This window comes from Zosterops lateralis (assembly GCF_965231275.1).
Source record: "Zosterops lateralis genome assembly, chromosome: 13".
NCBI lineage: Eukaryota > Metazoa > Chordata > Aves > Passeriformes > Zosteropidae > Zosterops > Zosterops lateralis.
Genome location: NC_139773.1, coordinates 7,550,703 through 7,571,735, shown reverse-complemented (window position 1 = coordinate 7,571,735; position 21,033 = coordinate 7,550,703). Strand labels below are relative to the sequence as shown.

Sequence of the window (21,033 nt, the reverse complement as noted above, 5' to 3'; positions counted from 1 at the left end):
CCTAAATGCTACAGTCATCTACAAAGGAGAACAGAAAAGAATTAAAGACAGTGTACTGAGCAGCAATAGAAATTGATGTGAAACTTGCTTCACAGAGTACACACGTAACCTCAGGAAAGACCAGTTCAAAACACCACCAAGATGCAGATCCATGTGGATAATTTTTTTCACCATGTGCCAAACACATCACCCAAAGCTCTGCCAAAGACCTGCCTCAGTTCCAACAGTTATTTGCTCACTATTTATTTTATGAGGTAGTAGGAAACGTTTTTTTGTCTGAAGTAGCCTTTGTTTAGAATATTTTTTACAATTTTGCATTTCATTTATATGACGATACAATTTACTCCTCAATGACAGTCCCAATACACACCTGGCACAAACACTTTCATCTCACAGTTCTTTAGCTGGATCAAACACTCAAAGCCAGACATATCCATAGAGAGAAAACAAACTTCAGGAGCTCTATCTTTAACTATCACAGGTATCTGGAGTAGTTTACACATAAATCATTGATAAAAGACTGGGGGTAGCATGGCCACATGGGGACTGACAGCCTCAGATCCAGTGTGTACTATCCATGCACAGGAGGCTTGGAGGAAACAGAGCCAGGGGTAACACATCTCTCCACAGAAAATCCCTGCTCTTCAGAAATATACCAAGTGCAGTGATTTACTCAGCCCACTCAACATAAATTCAGCTTGAGTAAAAAAACAACACATCAAGATTTCAGCTCTGCATTTTCAAAATTTCTCTGAATAACTGAATTGTTTCAGTAACACTGAATTGTCTCAATTAATTCTCATGCCATTGCCAGCATTTGTGTAGAGGTTGAAGGCTTGTTCCCAGCCCTAAGGTGAACAGGAACAATTCTTTAGCCTATTTACCAACTGGCAGAATTTTTTAAAGTTAATTTGTTTCTGTTAAATGTAATTTGGGGAGTTTTATGCTATTTGTATTAGATTGTTTTAAAATTATGACAGTACCTACAGGTCTTTAATAGGCATTTTTATTGTTATTGCTTAGATCAGCTGGGAAAGGACAAAAAATCTACACTGTTTGTACAATTCAGGGGGTTGGTAGTGATGCTGATAGTACCACACTAAAGCTAATTAATAAATTTTATTACAAGAGTGCCTCTGGAACACACAGAGATTGTCTTAAAAGACATTACAGAGTGGATGTGATAAGTTGGAGTGGCTTCACACAGTTCAAGGGACCTGCTGCACACTTTTATGTAACTAAAACCTATCAGCCTTATGTAACTTATCAGCCTTTATGTAACTAAAACCTATCTGTTAAGAATACATGAATAACAGTTCCATCAGAGGCATAAATTTTGCTTCTGGTAACAATGCTCCTATAAAATAAGAGTAAGAAAAAGTATCTTATGTTGTCTGTTTATGCCTTATTTTGATTAACTTCAAATATCAAAATAGATACTGTCCCAAAAAAACCCCAACCCACTGGTTTGCAATTAATGTCAGATCAGCCTCATCTTCCTATGGCAGGTTTTGTAGGTAGGTCACTGCTCCCTGGTGATATTTCTCTGGAATCCCACATCCTGTCATCCACTCTCCCATAAAAATTTGCAGTCAGTCCTGCAGATCCAGCAGTGGTAGGTCTTTCAGCAGAGAGACACATGGGGGAGCCTTGTCTTCATTTTGTGAGTCTATGAATGGGTTCTACAGCTCAGAGTAAAACTAGAGCAAAGTTAAATACTGCAAGTATGAGGAAAAAAATTAAGGTGAACTATAATATAAAACATGGATTGTAATTTGGAAAAACATAAAACGTTACAGTAGCTGAATTTTAGTAAGAATTCAGATGACAATGATTTATTGGTGTATTTTACTGTCTTACTGCATCCCTGAGATATCATCTTAGAGATTGTATTTAGCTTGTCAGAAAGTAGACAGGAAGGTCACAGCAGATATAGATTCTTCAAGAAAAATACTACAGTGCACTCAGAGATTCCTGGTCCTACAGTTCACCACCAACCTGGTTTGTGACAACTCCATTTCATTTCCCAGCATGGAGGGAAAACCACAGCTGTTTATCTGTCTGGATGTGAGAAACAGAGAAACTGCAAAATATCATAAAGAATCCAGGCTTGTCTTATTAGCAGTTCTGTTGGTCTACACTTCATTGGAATATCTACATTTTATTGCACCACCTCGAAATTATTCAGTATTCTTTACTCCTGCCATCAGCCTTGCTTTTATGTAAATCTTCCAGTTCTCTTTCAGGAAGGGGGAAACTTGCAACTACAAAACAGCTGTCAGTCAGAAATATTCATATTCAGATACTCCCATTTTCTTTTCCAACACTTTTGATTTCAGTCTGTTCAAATCATGTCTGTTTATTGGTTAAACAGGGATTAAACATTCAGAGCCTTGTTTACAAAGCCTGGGATAAAATAAATGGTCTGGTAAATATATACACAGTGGCAGGCAGAAGCAACTCGAGGTTCTTTGCTTTGAAGCCCCTTCCCAAGTGATAAAGGTGGCAGGGGGAGAGAGAGGAAGGTTCATTCCATCTGGTAGAGTTATACCCCACGGCAGCCAGGTGGTGTCCTCATGCACTCCCCATGGACACAGCTGGAAAAACGGGAGGCATCAAAGATTAAATGCCTGTATTTGCAGTTAAACAACTAAAAACAGAAATGTGCTTCTAATCACTTTGCAGCTGCTGAAGCACTTTATAATGCAGCTACCTCATTCTTAAATTACCAAGATTGCACAGAGCAAACTTTTAGAAAAAGTCACTAAGAAAATAAAGTCACTTCCACATTGTATTACATTATTAAAACTCTCTAAGGGTAAAGCAGCATGACACTAACAACACAGCCAAGGAAAAATCCTAATCAATGTATAATTCCAAACTGCCTTCTTGAAAGAATAGAGAAATGCAAATGTCCTGATTACATATTAACACTATCTTCAAATCAGTTTATCCCATTCAGATTTTGATAATTTGTCTTCATACAATTTTATCTATTGTACACACGAGACACACTCTGGGGAACTGCTCATTCAGCTGAAACTCATACTGAATAAAAAATCAGGAGTCCTAAACCAAAAGTGTCAAAAAGTGTTTGCCGATATCAACACAGCCAAAATTTTGGCTTTCTGGCAAATGCTTCAGAGAAAGCATCTGTTTACAGGCTACTTAGCCAAGGTTACAAGAGAGTGTAATATTGCAACCCCTAAAAGCCCTGTCATTGTTTCTTTCAGCTGCTGCATGTTTGTGAAGCTCTGAAGGCCTTGAAAGGAGCCAGAGCAGAGCCAACAGGTCAGGGCTAGATAAAATTAAGAAAGAATCCGAGGTCAGACCATGAAAGAACTACTTTTTTTTTTTCCACCCCTCCAGAACAGTGAGTCCACCTCCAGCAGCCTTTCATTCAGTCCTGATAAGAAGAGACAGCACCCCACAATCTGGATTTCAGACATTTTAAATCCTCTTTGGGGGGAGGAAAAGATAGGGAAGATGAAAGAAAATGGACATTTTACTATCATTTACTGTTGGAACACACTTTTGTGCCTGTGTTGAACATCCCTGTTTTCAGCAATTTAAAAGGAAAATACTGATAGAAATTAAATTACTGAGAGCTTTGCTCTTGTTTCTAAAATAATTGGTACAGCACTAAATTTCTAGAGGAAAAAAAAAAGGTTTGGTGTCAATATTTTGAGCCAAGCTCAGTGACAAAAGACCTAGAAATAACTTCCTAAGCTACAGCCAGTATGGTAATTCTAACAATTGGGGAAGGAGATAAGAAAAATATTTCAACTTTATTTCTAGCTTACATACAAAATTACATATTTCTAGCTTACATACAAAATTTAAAATAATCCTTTTTTCCTTTTAGTTAAAAGTATTGAACCCACAGTAGGCTGAAAAAATAGTTGTTCTAAGGACAAAACTTCTGCGCCCAAATGTCCATTTTTAATTTAATCTTTTGTGCTGCTGGATTTTTTTGTGTAACCTACAGGTCCATTGTTGGGCAGTGGTCTGGCTGGAGAGCTCATCGGTCTGGTTTGCCAGGGTGACTGTGCTGCCCCCAAGCCCATCCCTCCAACACAATAAACTCCAGATAATTATTCAGAGAAGAGGCCAGCAGCATGGGCTGCTCTGACATCGGGTCACGGCCTTTGACACCGAATCTGGGGCTAGCCAAAGTCTGCTCCAAGCAACAGAGGTCCAGGGGAATTATTAAGGGGGAAGGGTGGGAAAGGAAGAGCACTGAGAAATACTATCCTTAAAAATGTACTTTTGAAGCAAAGTAATGTAAATACAGCAGAAACTTATTAGGAAAATAAGCAAATACATTTCAAATGTAGCAGAGGAAAAGGACAGAGAGAAGTGCATCAAACCAAACAGAAACATAAAGCTGGGAGGCAGGAGGATGACACAGACTCAGGTCTGTTCCTCTCCAAAGCAGGTATTCCCTCTCAGATTTTCAGTACTGGATTTAATTTCACTTTCCTAAAAAAGGCCCTTTTACCTTATTTATACATATCATAAAACAATTAAACACAGTTAAGCAACCCTGTTCTATTACAGTTTTTAAAAACTTGTTGAAGTTCTGGATATGCAATTTCTAAGCATTATTACTAGCTTCAAATAATAATATTTACCTTATTTTAAATGAGGTAGAATTGCAATTGGTTGGACAACTGAATTGATCAAATTTTCAATAACAACCTTTTAATATCACATTAAAATAGTTTGAGTAGTTACAAATCACCAGTATTTTATATCTCATGAGTTCTTTTTCAAATTAAAGGTAACTTTAAACATTTAGATGGAACAAAGACTGTCTGTGATACTCATGTTTTCCTTTGCAGACTAAATAACTGAAGTAGAAACGAAGCAATTTGTTCTTTGTACAACATTGTAAAAGTTTATTTTGGTAGAAAGTGGAACATGTGAGACATGAATTGATCCAGCTAAACAGTCTGGCTCTGCAGGGCTTTGGATGGCTCTGGCTTATTTGTCTAAATCTGAAAAGAGTCTGTATCCCTTTTGTAGCTTTGTGCTGTCCCCTTAGAGGGCCCCAGGACAAACAACCCCTCACACCCCCTTGCAGTAAAAACATCACCTCTCCTACTGCCCACCATCAGCAAGAGCAGCTCCACACACACCAGTGCTGGGGGAGGGCTGGCAGGGCAGGGTGAATTCCCAGGACACACCATTTCAGCCTTCTGGAGCCCACGGAAATAAGAAATAGCTAAAGGTCTCTATCCTTTTTAAAATAAGTGAAATAAATCTCAAGGATTTTAAGTTTTCTCGATATCCCCACGAGTGCAGGACACTCCCACCACGCCTGTAAGGTCTGCCATCAGTCCCTGTGTTTCTCCTGCATTGCAGAGAACTGTTCAATTGCACGAGCAAAAAGCTCTCTTCCAATATTATTCTAAGAACGCTCTCTAAACCAGCAGACACTCTCATGTTAACTAGCCTGGCTCACCGTTTTCAAAGCGAGCCCTCAAAAGCTAACTTGAAAGCAATACCAGAGGCCTGGACAAACACCTAATTTTGATCTTTTGTGCTCGTCCTTTCTTCTGAGAGACCTTTTCTTTTGTTGCTGCCCAGTGGAAAGCACATAGCTCATTGGTCCTGCTTTGAAAGATGAGAGCACTGCCCCTCAGTCCACCCCTCCAAGCACAATCACTTTAATGGAATTATGTAGAGAGGCCATCTCTGGAAGAAGAAAGGGAGGGCGAGGGGGGAGGGAGAGTGTCCGAAGGAGCCAGCAGGGCTGTAATTACCCCAGTTACTAACACACACATGTCCACTGAGAATTCATGCCGCGATCCAAACAGGATGTGCCACCCCACACAACAGGTTCCCTTACATACAGCACTGAGCTGTGCACGAGTGACAGAGCTCTGATAGTGAATCAAACGTTACAACAGTGGCTCTGGAAAAGGGAAAGAAATAAGCCACACAGAAATGCTGCCACAAACACGCCTTGGAGCAGGAGCATGCTATTAAAGCTCTTTTCTGTAAGATGCAAGAGGCTGAAAAGATGATCTCCCCAGTGGAGAAAAACATTTCTGGGTTGCAGACAGGAAAAAAGTTTAGACAATTTGCCTGGCCTTCATGCTAACAGGAATGCTTCCAGAAAATACACCTAACACAATGCAACAAGCACTTTACCAAATTTGGTTTAACATTTGTTTAGGTACCAAGCTCTATCATACATATGCACTGACTGCCTGACATCCAGCATCACCTTACAAACAACACATTTGCACACAATGACAAAGGCAATCTGTTCACAGCACCTAAACTTTCCCCTGGAGCTATGATATAAATTTTCTTTCAGAACCAACATTTTCTGCTGGTCTGTCATGGACTCCCTGTGCCATTTTGACCCTTTTGTGCAGCAAAATGAAAACACTATCTATCATTACTTGCACCACAGTGACTTTGTAGGAGGTGCACGGTTTCATTGCAAAAACATCTGTGGTCTGGTGACTCAGATGTCAGGCTTTGAGATCTGTGCTGCTGCAAGCATGACTGCAAGATGCAAAGGTTTTAGGCAGGGCAACAAAAAATCAGTCTGGCTCTTTCCTCCTTCGGAAGGTAACAAGGAATTGCACAAAAACACATTCAACTTGTTGTCAAAGAAGTCAATCATGACAGGAAAACAAACAAAATACAAGTGAGGGGAAACCACCACTGCATTTTTCTTAAGGCAAATATTGGCTGCATGGGCTCTGTCCAGCTGCATTGATAATTGGGGCCCAAACTTCAGGGGGATGTTCTGTTATTGCAGGTGTCACAGGCCCTGTGCTGCTCACACAGGGCTCCCTCTCACTGCAGGACAGACAGACACCCACCTGCACCCGTGTCCATGGCCTTGGGGGCATGCACAGTTGTGTGGGCACTGAATTATTATCATACGGACTGTCTGCAGATGTAAATAAAGCAGCCTCTTAAGGGAGCTCAGAATTTGGCACTCATTGGTTGAATACGGGGCAAGGGGGGCAAGCTAACCCAGACAGCTGACAAGTTTTATAGTGAAATTGCTAAACTGACCCATTTGTCATGAGCTGTCAGCTAGACTGATACATTTACTGCTAATATTACCACTCTCATACTTCAATAGCTGAAGGTAAATCCAGATGCATTAAAAAAAAAAAATGCTGGCATTGAGCTTTCTCTTCTACACTACTTTTAATATAAATTATTCATTGAAAATCCATCATACAATGCTAAATATTTTCCAATTACACATGTTAGTAAACAAAAAGCAGAGAAGACAGCTAACAGTACCTGTAAAGAGCTCATCTCAAACACCTCAGCTCAGCAGGTAATTTCACCTGAAGTCTGATGGCATGAGGATACAGGGCTCTGTTTCCTCAGCCATGAAATGCATTGCAGAATTTCTCCCATACATGAACATGGCTGTTACTTTACCCTCCTTATCTTCTTAGAGGCCTCATTCCCTTCAGTGTCTCTGACTGGTTGCACATCTTTGACATTTAGTAAGAGTATTAATTTTAATTACATTTAGATTATGCTGAACTACCTCCCTAATGGTTTGGTGCAGCAGTGTTATTTTTAGCCTTTACCTTTTCATACAGCACATCCCAAACTTCTAAAACATGCCCTAAAGAAAATTTTCATTTGTAATGACAATAGAAATATCCAGGACCCTACAACATCCTTGGCTCTAATATTCACCACTGTTATATCCAATGGCACATTGGCAGGAGCTATTTATAATGAGTTTTGTGATATGAATTTGCACAGAAACGTTTATTAAAAGAACATAGTAAGTGACAGCTTGTCACCAGGCAATGAAGCCTGATATACTACATACTTAAAATCATTTTTGAGTGCTTTTGGTATGCTGAAATTTGCTGAAAATACCCATCTAGAAGGCCAGGACAACCTGCTTCTCTGTAAAAATAACAACTTTTCATCTCCACATTGATTCCTCCCAAAACAGTACTTCAATGACATCCTGTGTTCATCTCTTACCAGGCCAAGACTCTGCTCCTCTAAGATAATTTATCAGGAGGATTACTCAGTCTGTATTAGTGGCAGCAGCTGTGCAAGTTAATGATGTTGTTGCTTTTAGTTAAATAGATGTTAATGGTTTATTTGAAGACTATTTAATTAAGACCAAGTTTCTGAAACACCAACTCTTGAAAGCACTACAGACAAATCTTGCAGGTGGTGTAAAAGAGGTCAACATGTGCAATCTGAATTTGGACCTAAAACTCTCAGGAGCTCAAATCCTTTACTCAGTAAATTGTGGGCTGAGTACCCTTCTACAAAGATGCTTAATGTCCACACAAAGAAGTGTCTAAACAAGAAGAGTAGCCTGAAAGATTTCAGGCTTCCTCAAACTTTTAAAAATCCTTTGCACTTCTGGCTGACAACAGAGCTTCTACTATTTATTTTATACTTTGTGTTATTTTATAAAGACAAAAGTGTATCTTTCCCCACATGGAAATGGGTTACAATATTACATGGCTTTAATATAGAAAGTATTTACTGCAGGTAAAAACTATTGTACTTTAAAGGATTCTCAGAAAAACAATAACAACGTGGAAAAGAAAATATACCTCTGCAGAAACTGCAGCAGAATTTTAATGATTGTGTTCTTTTCTTCAAGAATGTTTCTTATATCTGTAAAGTATTTTCCATAATTTTATACATGGGATATTTGTTCTGGTTTAAATTTTTCCTTCAAAATGTTTAACTTTGTAATAAGCAAAATCACTTTTCATAGGAAGCAATGCTACTGTTGTCCAGATGTTTGACCACAGACAAGTTACAATTTAAATTTTCTGCCTTACCTACTGTATTATTTAATAGTTTTGTAAAGAACAAGCATTTAACACATGTCAAACATTGTATTAACAGACTGAAAGGATACAGAGCAAAAGAGTGGGATACGATTAATAATGAAAGTTATTTTTGTTAACTTTTCTAATGCATTCAAGATTTAAATTTAACCTACATCAATATCTAGATTGAAAAAAAGGAAAAGAAAATTATCTTTATGTAATCTCTCTGCATATGAAGTTTATACAACACTTAGAAAGTGGAAAGCAGTCTGACTGATTGATTGCTTAAGTAAAATAAACACACAGCTACTTAACTCTTAGCTAGCTGTCTCCCTCTGTACAATTAAAAGGGTTTCCCATCATCAATTCAGTTTTACAAATGCTCCATGGAGCCTGCAGCTTGACGAGCATTTTAAAGCAGCATTAGCTGTGCTGCTGCTGAAAGAAGCCAGCCTGCTCCCCCCAGCCTTCAGCCACTCACTCACTCCTGCCACTGCCTCCCTCTGCCACTTCCCACCACGTCCCTGTGCCTCGACACAAGTGTCAGAAGTGTGCAAGCACAGAGAGCAGCAGCACAAATCCACAGAGACAGGTACACAAGGAATGGGGGGTGTTTTCTTCCAAAAGAGCCAGGTCTTGCTACTTTATTGTGCTCTAAGTTGCATTTGAATGAATTCTGAGAGCTAAACAACATCCCAAAGCAGCAGAGGGAGCCCTGGCAGCTGGTCAGGACTCACAGCCACCATGAGCCCACTTTGTTTTATACAGCCTGGTGAAACTGTGACCCTCAAACCTACCCAAAAAACTCCACTGGTCCCAGAGCTGTGTTATGAGTTTATTAACAAAAGACATTTCCCTCAAGGGGGAGCTGTTATCTTTGTTATCTTTTTTGACTGAATGCAAAGCTGGAGAGCTAGATATTTACAGCTCAGTTCTGCCCCTGACTGCAGGGATATCATTATCACACCCAGCTTAAACCATCAGTACCTGAGCAGTCCATGGAAATGGCCCTTCTCTTCTTGTGTTCCAGGTACCCAGTGCGTAACATGGGACAGTGAATGCTCAGTCACCTGTGAAACTCCTGGGAATGTTACAAACTGCTGGAAGAACACAGCATGTGTTCTTAGCACAGACAGATGAACACCTGTTACTGGAAAAGTGGAAATAAGTGCCCGAAGTAGATGCTCCAGGCAGAGTGTTTCTGCTGCCCTGCACAGGGGCACAAGAGACAACACAGGCTCTGACAACACTGCCAAACTCCTCCAGGCTCCAGCAAGAGGGAAGATGACCCTTGAGAGACAGATCTTCCATCAGGGAGGCTCAATGGAAAGAGGGAGGTGTGAGCACTGCTGGGTCAGCTGGAGTACCCTGGACTCCTGTCTGCAATGTGAATCACACCAAGCAGTGTGTGATTTCATTTTCTGTCCTACAACTTGACTGTGCTTTGGTGCTTTTCTTCAGGTATTTGATTGGGTTGTCTGGAAGCAAGATCTGGCTGTCAGTTCTGAAGGAGAAGGATGAACATCACTGCCCATTTGACAGTGATACCAAACACAGCCCATGTGTGCCTGTCTGCCCTGTTTGGATAACACACAGACTTTATACATCCAAGCCACCTCGGGAAAAGTTTTCCAGCACCAACTGGTAGGGAGTGCTACAGACAGAGATTTCCAAGGCAAGTGATTGTCACCAAGGCAACAAGGGCTGATGGGAAACCATGACAGATTAAATAAAGGCAGGTGAGAAGCTGTAAGAAGGCAGCCAGGACATGACAAGAGAAAAAAGGCCAAATAAAGCCATTAGCAATTATGAAAGCAACAATGAATACAAAGTTCTAACAGTAAGAGATACACTTATGAGGATCAAAAGGCTATCCTATTTTTCTCCCAACAGCGTCTATATACACATGCAAATACAGACACACACATGAGCTGGGCAGCAGGCTGTGAGCACAGCCCTCCCTGCACCTGGAATATACAAGGGAGAAAGTTGGTAAAGGGACACAAGGCACAGAACTGCAACATCTACCCATCTGTGTCTCTTCTCCCACATACAGCATCCTACCTACCACCCCAAAACATCTCTAGTTCAACTACCTTTAAAAAATTCCACATTTTCCAGGTGTATTTGCATACAGGATTTTGTATAGTTCTCCTTTGTCTGAGTATACAAAAGTGGCAGTTGTACAAAGAGCCCCGGCACGCACAACTGGATGCCACAAGAGGCACAAAACTCAAGTCTTTCACAGAACTACCAAAGAGGATCAGAATGATCTTCCTGCCCAGCTTCTACAAGCACTTGCAGTAACAAGTGGTTTTGTTTTGTAATGATAACCAGCTTGAGCAGGGGTACAATATTCAGCTGTGATAAAGATAAAAAAACACTGTGAAAGTGAGTATAAATTTTTATGCAAATCTTATTCATACTAAACCTTTTTCCTAGATTAGAAGACAAAAGAAAACAAAAACCCACAAACAAACAAAACCCCAAAACAAAACAAAACAAACAAACAAGCAAAAAAAAAAAAAAAAAAAAAAAAAAAACCAAAAAACCCAAAAAACCCCCACCAAAACCAACCAAACAACAACCCCAAAACCCCCAAACCCAACAAAAAACACCACAACCACCTCAAAATCCCAGGTTTGGAAAAGACATTTTACAGCAAGAGGGGCTTCTTCCAACACAAGATTGTTTTTTTTCCCCACTTCCTGCACCCCCCCTTCATTTGCCACAGAAGTGCGACTGCAGGAAGCATGGAAAAAACAAACATACACTTTTTCACAGTTGCATCTTTCCCCAAAACTGAAAAAATGCTTCTGTTAGCAATAATACCTTCATGGCAAATATATAACCAAGGTGTTACTCAAGGCAGAGAAGCTACGAGAAAACATGTGAGCTTAGCTTTAGAAGTGCATTTACTTATCACTAAGACAGAAATTACAAAGCTCCCCTATTATTACCTTTCCCAGACAACTACAACTGGTAACGTGACCCCCTCAAAAAAAGGTAATTTAAAAAAAGCTTCAGGATGAATTAAATTAACATTTGGATCACAACATCTGGATTGTTGTTTAACAACGGAAGAAAATAATAAATAAAAAAGGGAAAAAATTATAAAATGTAACTAGCCCTGTACAGCAAATGTTTTCTTCTGTCCACTCTGAAGTCTCTTTCATGTGCTAATGGTGGCATTTTTTTAAACTCTTCCCCTTTGACTTACTCAGACCTTTAAGGACCTCACACATCTAATGGTTCCTCACATTCACCAAGAACAATCAAGAGAGGTCTGGGGGTTGACATGCAGTATGATTAATGGACAATGTTGATTTAATTTCCTATAACAGGAGTTTTCTCTAAGCTTTCTCCAAGGAGCAGTTTCTTTGCAATCCAGGACTTAAGTATTTTACTAATGAAGTCCAATAAATAGCAAATTAAATAATGCTGTCTCCCAGAAACAAATCCTCTCATTCCAGGAAAAAAAGGAGGAAAAAAACCCCCATCCACCATATTTAAAGTTCTGTTTAAATCTAAAAAGGATTGTACAGCAGGAATGTACATAGTAGTTCAGATTCCTGGGGTTCTTTTGTTTGGTTTATTTTGTTGTTTTGTTTAAGAAACTTTTTCACTTATCTGGTCATTCCTGCCATCATCTGCTTGCTCATTTTTAGCTTTAAACAGGAGGTTTACATTTAACTTAATTTCTAGTTTCATGAAATTAGGTCTTTATTTAGTGGTGACTTTTACTTTACAGCTATCAAAACGTATTTGCTACATATCCACTGTAATACTTTAAAACATTTTGGAGGTTCTTAATTTAAAGTTATTTACTACTTTCTTATTGTAAGGAGTGATCACTATGTCCTTTCACAAAGCAAATTTTAACCTTCAGCTCCAGCAAATGAACAATGCAACACTATTTGCATGCATCCTAACTGTTACTCAATCAACATGACACAATCTCCCAGCTGAATTCCCACACAGGTTTAGCCCTAAATGGAATTCCTACCCCAGGAACAGAGCAGCAGAGAGCATTTCCTGCAAGATTCTAATCGTTTTCCCACCATCAAAAAGTTTACCTTAAATACCCTGAAGACAACACATTTTCCTTCACTACAGGCTGGCAAGTTCTTTTTCCAGAGCGCAAAAAAAACCAAAAAAAACAAACAAAAAAAAACCTCCTCCTCCTGCTTTGAAGGCTTTGAAGCACTCTTGATTCCAGTTCTTTGAGTTATGACAGAATTAATCTGATCCCCTGAGAAAAACATGCATCGAACTCAGTTATGGGGACAGTTTATAAAGAGATAGAAGTCTCAAAAACAGGCAAAATCTCTCCATGCTACTGGAGTGGGTCCATGGAATATAAACTCTCCTGTTGCCTCAGCAAAGCCCATATCTTTACATTATTACCTTTAACAGTGCTACAAGGCATTGTCCCAAACAATGACACTTCCCTCATCCTGACAGCTCACAGTATCTCTTCAGAGAAGGGCTTAACTTCTCTTAGCACTCTTGATTTTTGATTTTTTCAAGTACAGTACACTCAATCTTTATTCTGCACTAAGGATCTATTTCCTTGCCATGTCCTGCCCCTTTAAAGAGACACTAGCTTGGGAAATTAAAAGTCAAGGCATGTTTAAATGAGAATGTCACAACTATTTTCTCAGATAACTGAGTTCAAACAGGACCAGAGCATGTTCCAGAAGGTTACATAAAGATATATTAGACATAAAAATCCTTCCAAAACACAATCTACCTGTGCATGAAGGATCTTAACTAAGAGAGCAAGGATGCGTCTTTCTGACCCAAGATTAGGTGTTTATCATGCAGACAAATTAATAAATTTCCATGAGTCTTAGAGCCATTCCATGACTCTGCAGTCAATTCAAAGAAAGCACAGGGATTCCCCTTCATAAGGGTCTGTCATACATAATATCTTAATCAACACCAAAACAAGTTCTGTTGCTAATGCAGATGTTACAAATGTCAGTATTCCAGTGCCTACTGAAGTTGATTACTGGCCGAATTGGTAACCTAGAGAGGCTTGATAGTGTAATTTAAAATTGGCAAATACATTAAAAATTATTTAAAGCTTTCCACTAGAAATGAACTGTATGAAAGCAACGTTTACTTTCAAAAAGCAAAAAAACATGGGCAGAAGTAACTGGGAGGTGATTTGAAAAAAACATAAATCCAATTTCTTTAATAGAGGTAAACACAAATTCTGACAGAAAACAGAGGACAAAACAATTTATTTTTTTTAGAAGAAAAATTAAAGTGAAAATATGCAATAATGATAGAAATCTGCAATATTGCACAATGCAAAATAAATAATGGCAGAACAACACAGGAAGGCATTGCAGTTTTTTTACAGATGTGTCACTCGAACTACATAGAAGGTATGAGACATTAGCAGCTGAGAGTCAACTGGCTGCTCCCCAGCAAATCTGCTCAGGACAAGCTGATATTTATCTGGAATTCCCCACTCAGTCATGTGCAAGAGTGCATAAATAAAGCTTTGCCCAAGACACAACTGATGTAATAGATGCCAAGCCAACAAGCTCCAACAAAGGGCCACAGAGCTCAGTACCAGCTTCAGTTTTGCCCACTAAGAATCCAATTTCCAACCCTGGTGAATCAATTTTTCACCTAAACAGAGCAGTGTAGCATTTTCCTTCCATAAGGAAGGCATGAACCAAGTGAGTGAGTCTGGAATCAGTGTCTGGTCACCTCAAATGCACGAGTTCAGTGTATTTGCACTGTCCCCCAGTACAACCCAGCTGCACATGGACCAACAAGTACACGAGCAGAAATGCCACACAGGACAGAGACTGGATAACTTCCCGCCACTCAGTCTGGTCTTCCACAAGCATGGATGGTAAATGTGAGCCTAAAGGGAGCTCTCTGCTACAAACAGACCTAGAGAAATTACTAGCACTGACATACACTGGAAACAAAACATGATGCGGCAGTTTGTAAATCACAACAGAACACAAAACCCAATTTGAGCCCTGTTTACATTTACAGCCTGTAAAATGCAATAGGGTTCCTTATATAAAAGAGGTAAAAGCTTATCAAAGCAGCATTTGCTTTGATATCTTACAGGTAAAAAAGTTACAGGGTAATAAAGCTCCCTCCATTCTCTCTTGTAATCTATAATTTAACTTTCAAAACCTGAAAGAAAAAAAAAAAAAAAAACAAAAAACAAACAAAAAACAGAAAAAATTATTTGCAGATATGGCATGTCTGCATTTGGAAGACAGACTCATTTAGAGTGGTGACAGGTCTGTCTTTCATGATTATGGAGCAAGGAATGTGTGTCTCTTGTTTATTGAAGTGCCATAGAAGCACTATGATTGCAGAACTTAGGTTTGTTAACTACAAATGTACATAATCTGCCATGGCTGGGAAAGAGAAAGGGGCCACAGTTAGCTGATTTTAAACATACCCAGTTTACTTCCAGGGCTTTTGGTTTTATTCCTGTGCAATTTGACCAATTCCTCCTCCTCTCTCAGCAAATCCCCTATGTTTTAGCTGATAAGTAGTAGTAGCAAGGCTGTTACACACAATCAGGAGAATTGACAGATAAGAGGTTTAGTTTAAGGATGTAATCAGCATGAGTAAACACTAGACTGACCCAGCTGTAAACAGTGGAAATAAATGGTAATATTTGTCCTGGTCACCTACTGAGCTATTACACACTTTCCACTATGTAACAATGTAAATATAACGACTACAGTATATACAGCAGGCAGTGCAATCATCTGGTTTTCCAAGCAAGAAAACTGAGCTTTTAGTTGATCCTTTTTAAGAACTAAAGCAATTTCCGATTATTTTTTAAACAGAGCTGTTTTTTGTTCAAATCAGCATTTCATGAACTGTGGATGCCTGATCTTATGTAAAATACCTCAAACAGAAAGAAGTATATCTATTATACTAAATTATATTTTCTTTAATGCCATTTGAGAACAGTTAACAATGAAATTAATAATAATTAAAAAAAAGAGTATTTCCCAAGAAAGTCCTGTGTTTCTTTCACATCACTTCATTAAAGTAGGAATGCCTGGCTCCTTGAATTTGTATGGGAATTCCAAGCTAAATTTCCACAGTAACTTATAAGCAGAAAGAAATATCAATTCCCATATACATAATTTTCAATATTCCAGAACTGTCAGATACAAGCATGTAAGACTATCTTTTGACACCAACAAAACATGGGATAAAATTGAAATTATAGCCCTAGCTTTCAGAACTAACTACATTAACACATGAAATGCACTTACAGTGTTCCTTCTCAATACTTCAGCATTTGCAGTCCTTAAGAAAGATAACATCAACACTGTCAGAGATGCCATGAAGTTTTTAAAACTTACATTTTCCAGTGCAAATGAAACTGCTGTGAGCTATCTGACCATCCTATCAACTGCTTTATGAAACTTTAAAGCACTTTAACAGAATCATTACAAGAGATGCTTAGGTGATGTGCATCAGGCAGCTTAATTGGAGGAATTCTTTGCACTGACTCTTCTTACACACCCTTATTCAATTTCTATAGACTGTTGAATGACCTTGTCATTTTTGCTGCCCTAGACTAAAGCTTAGCTACAGTCATGGCTGTAACACAATATAAATAGATCCCAGGGAAATTAAACAACTGAAGGCCAAGTCTCTGGGGGAATCCTAAGTGTAGTAGGTAGCTGGCTTATTCTTCAGCAGAAGCTCCCTTTCCAAAGGGGAGTGCCATACAGGGTCACAAAATGTACCTTTGTGTCATTCAGACTTTGGCAAATTCTTCACTTGGAAACATTGTCCAAGTCAAGAAGGAACATGGGAAATGCACTTTGTTTTATTTCTCCTCTCTGTCACTGGGAAGAGGCAGAACATAGAAGAGCTTTTGGATGGGGAAGCTTTTCTGATTAAGAGCAAACTTTTTAGAGTACATCACACTTGAATCTGACAAAATCTAATTATTTTTCCAAAACTACTAGATAGGGGCAGGGGAAAAAAGCAAACAGGTAACAGGAGAAGTACCAGGGTTATTATGCACCTCATGTTAAACAGTTTAGATGACCCCATCAGCACAGGAGAAACTTTCCCAGAGAGAAAGCTTGCAGTGTCTCCAAGTCTCTCAGGAATCATCAACCAATTTATTAGTGTAATGGTTTATTTTATAAAACACTCCATTTCATGGCCATTCAGCACTTGGCAGCTTCTGCCCCTGCAGCCCCAGGCCCTGGGGACAGCACAGGACACCCCTCTCCACAGGCTCTCCTGGGGAGGGGCTTCTCCAGGGAAAGGCCAAGGGATGTGGGTTTCCATGCTCAAGGCACTTTCACCAAAGCAAACAGACTAGTTTTTCCATCCCCTAAGGCGTCTGTGTGCATCATTGTGCAGCAAAAACAAAAGAGCACCTACAGAAGTGTGCACAGCTCTGCCAGCACCTCCTGGCCTCAGGGTTTTGGGTGCATTTACTGAGACCCAATGTCTGCCTTGTCACCAGAGTGCAACTTCCTGAAACCCTCGTGTAACTGCCAGCACCGAGGGTGGTACAGGTCCCACAGGTACATCAGCCAGGGAAAAATGAATTAGCAGAGTGAATTTCTGCTTTCCTCTCTCCTTCTGAGTAGAGAAAGCTTGGAGGCTAAAGGCAAATGAACATGTTGCAACCCCTCATCACCAGTGGCATTCATTTAATTAATTACCAGCCTGATAAGAACTGAACAATGAAGTTCAGAGATTAAGATTTCCAAGCAGCTTGAAAAACAGTTCTGGTGTCACAGCATCAGAACAGATCATGCTTTCTTGAGTTTGCTAGCCAAGAAGTTGAATTTGATTTTATCCTCCCAGATAAGCTTCAGATGGGTTCTTCTGAGTCACTGCCATCCTTGTCCACTTTCCTACCAATGATACAGCTGCAAGTACAGTGAGCTCTGACAGGCTAACACTACACTTAGCCCAGCAGTGATACGAACTTCATGGAGGCACAGATGCACATCCACATGAATGCTCTTTGAAAAAAAAAATAATCTGAACACACTTAAAGGGGGAGCTGAGCTTCTCTGGACACTGTCTTTGTTTTAGCTTTCAAGTTTTGCCAATCCCTCTCCTGTTGCACAGTGAGAAGGTTCCCCAACAAACTCTTCCACCAGCAAAACTCACTTCAGCTTCTGAACACACATCCTGAACCATTACCTGTACCAGCAGACTTATCAAGGCTCACAATGGAGGACTTTCTGTGAGGGAAAAATTTCTAGACCAGGAGGAAGTAATGGAGGAATTGAAAGCAGAGGCAAAAATGCCTGGTATGCACCCAAGGGTCTGCTCCTGTGGCAAAGTCAAGTAATAATGGAACTTTACACTGGACTAGGAAATGGCCTGCTATTGAAAAATAAATGCAAAGACCTTTAACACAAACAAATGTCTGTGTGAAACTGTGGATATTTATTTTGAGAATAAACTATCAGATCATTTAATTCTATTTACGAGGTGACTATCATGGTAAATAATCCAGTTTAAAAACACACAGAAGTAACTGGGTAGACCTACAGTGAAGAAAGAGAGGTCACTTCTCAGAAAACAACGTAGGAACCAACAAGAGACTAAAAATATGCAGCATAATATTCATATTGCTACATTCTATGTTTAATCATTGTCATCTATTTCACACTAGCATTGCTGATTCTGCTTTATCTATCATAATTATTTTTCCATCAAGAGTCCTGTAGACATTTGCAATCATTTACAGCAGTTATATCAAAGCTATCAACAACCAAGCAATCAACAGTGCTTGCAATAACAATGCTAATGTTCTCTCTGATTAGAGACAATCATGAACTCTCATTTTGTGATGCACTTTAATTGCCACAGGCTAAGTGAAATGTCTTCTTTAAATACACATATCTTGCACAACTGGCATTTGTACCAACATCTGCAGAAAGTTCCATGGACAGAAGTATTGACATGCTCTGAATGTCACTACAAGTCTATCTGCAGTTCATTAACTATGCAAAAGAACAGGGAATGGTAGGGCAGCCATAGGTCACAACAAAGACATGAAGAGGGAGAGTTTGGAAGCCACATAAATTCAGTGGCAACAGATAATGCATGAGAAACTGCTCCTTCTTTGCCACTGGGAAGCACCTAGGACTGTGAGCATATTCTTTCAAATTAGGAATAACCTTTCCTTTTGACCATATAACTCAACATATATTATACCAAAATCTTAACACACACCTTTCCCCTTCAAGTTTCACACTTGCAGTATTCTAATTCCTGTAGCTCATAATGAAGACATTTATTTTAAAGACTCTGTCAATAAATCAGTAGTTTAGTGTCCTCAGGAGAGGCAAATGGATGACAGAACATCAGTCCTCAAAGCCTCTGTCCAGTTCATGAAAAATCAGTTTACCATAGTCACAAAACCCAGTGTGGTGGCTTGCCTTGTTTCACCTCAAATTGTACCAGCTAGGACCACTTCCTAATAACTAATATTTTTAATTTTTAAATGCATAAATAAATAAATGTACTAGTCCAAATTACTTCAATTATTCACATGAAATAAAAAGATGAACAAATCACCTTCTTAACATGTGGATGTGGCTACAGTCTGTGGATTTATAAATTGCATACAATTCTACCTGCTATAATCTCCATGTGTGCAGCTGCCAGAGGAAGAAGATTGGCTGTGCACTGTTCTCTAAGAAATAATTTGGCATGCACAAGTATTTCAAGCAGGCAGTTTGGCAAAGGGCAAACACAGTAGTCAGACAGGCACTATCACTATGAGAAGTCTCTGTGAACTTTCCAAGCTGCAGTATAAGTAATCACCTCAGAAGTGTAAAATCATGACCTAACCAATTTTCCTGAGCTGAGTCTTTTGTAGCTGTAGTGATGAACATCTTTTACTGTAAATGCTATAAAGAAATAAAAAATTAAAAACTGCAAAGAAACTTAGGAAAACTCATATTTGATATACATTTCAAATAACTCAATACATCCCATTAAAAAAAAAAAAACAACCAACTACTCTTCAGTGAAATTAGCCTATAGCAGTACAAATTATGTAGAAGTTAAAAATATAAATTACAGCAATCAGAGTATATGAAATGTATCATGTTTTGGTCACCATATTTAGATACTGAGAATTATGATAAAGAATAAACACTCAACACAACACATGCATCATGGCTGAATGTAACTCAAGCACATGAATTCTTCCTTCTTGCATCAACTGTGACCACGTGAAAGTAATTCCCAGACTCACTTTTCTTTCATTTTCTCATCTGTCTACACACTTACTGAAAACAAAATCCAACAAAAACACACAGATAATACACATTTTAATATAATTCTGTAAAACAGTATTTTCATCTGAGGAGTGTTAGTGTACTGAGAAAATCCATATCATGCAGATGACATTGTTAATAACTTTGCACATGTTTGAAATTAGAGTTTTTTATTGCATAATAAGAAAAAGATTTATGCATTTCTGTCCTAGGACACCCAGACACCACATCCTTTCTGTGCTCTCAGAAGTGCTCTTTTGTCTCGCAGCCCTGTTAAACAGTCAGCCACTGCCAGATGCTCTGGCTAGAAATGGTCACAGATGGTCAGTTGTCCAGTTAACAGACCAGAATACTCTTCTCAAATCTCCCCTAAAATTGTATCTCAGCTGAATGCAGCAGATGAGAATATTTGAGCATGGTCAAGAATGTATTTGACCTAGTTAAGACTGCAGATCAACTTTGGTAACTTAGGCGAGATTAATTCTCCACAATACCACCAAGTATACTAATTCAACACATTTCAAACAGCAAGTGTCAAGTCCAATATTGCTTTTACTGATTATGTGATAGAAAGAAACTCTCAGTTCTGCATGTAAACGAAGTACCTTCTACCTGGGGATGATCCCAACACATCTGTATTAACACACATTGCAAGAGCTACAGGAAGAAAGGGTGAGGCAATGAGTGGAAAGACTCTAGTGGTACTCAGCAAGCTCTGTGCCCTAATCTTTGTGCTCAGTCCTGCAAATATTTACCAGTACTCCTTAAAAATATTAACAGGATTATAACATGCACAAGAGCTACTTGTTTCTATGTTGAACAAGCAGGGCTTGTCATGCAGTGTACCTGCAACACAGGCTGCAAGACAGAAATAGGCTAAAAATAGCAGAGAAAAATCTTTGGTTTTGTATTATTCTTTCACTGTTCCTAGATAAGGCATAAAG

The 21,033-nt window shown here is 39.1% G+C and overlaps 1 protein-coding gene across 1 annotated transcript in view; it reads right to left on the bottom strand.

The window, feature by feature from the left end:
• Positions 1-21,033, bottom strand: part of PRTG (protogenin) — a gene marked incomplete at both ends in the record, with an annotated part of 75,889 nt that overhangs the window by 14,642 nt on the left and 40,214 nt on the right. The window lies entirely within an intron of this gene.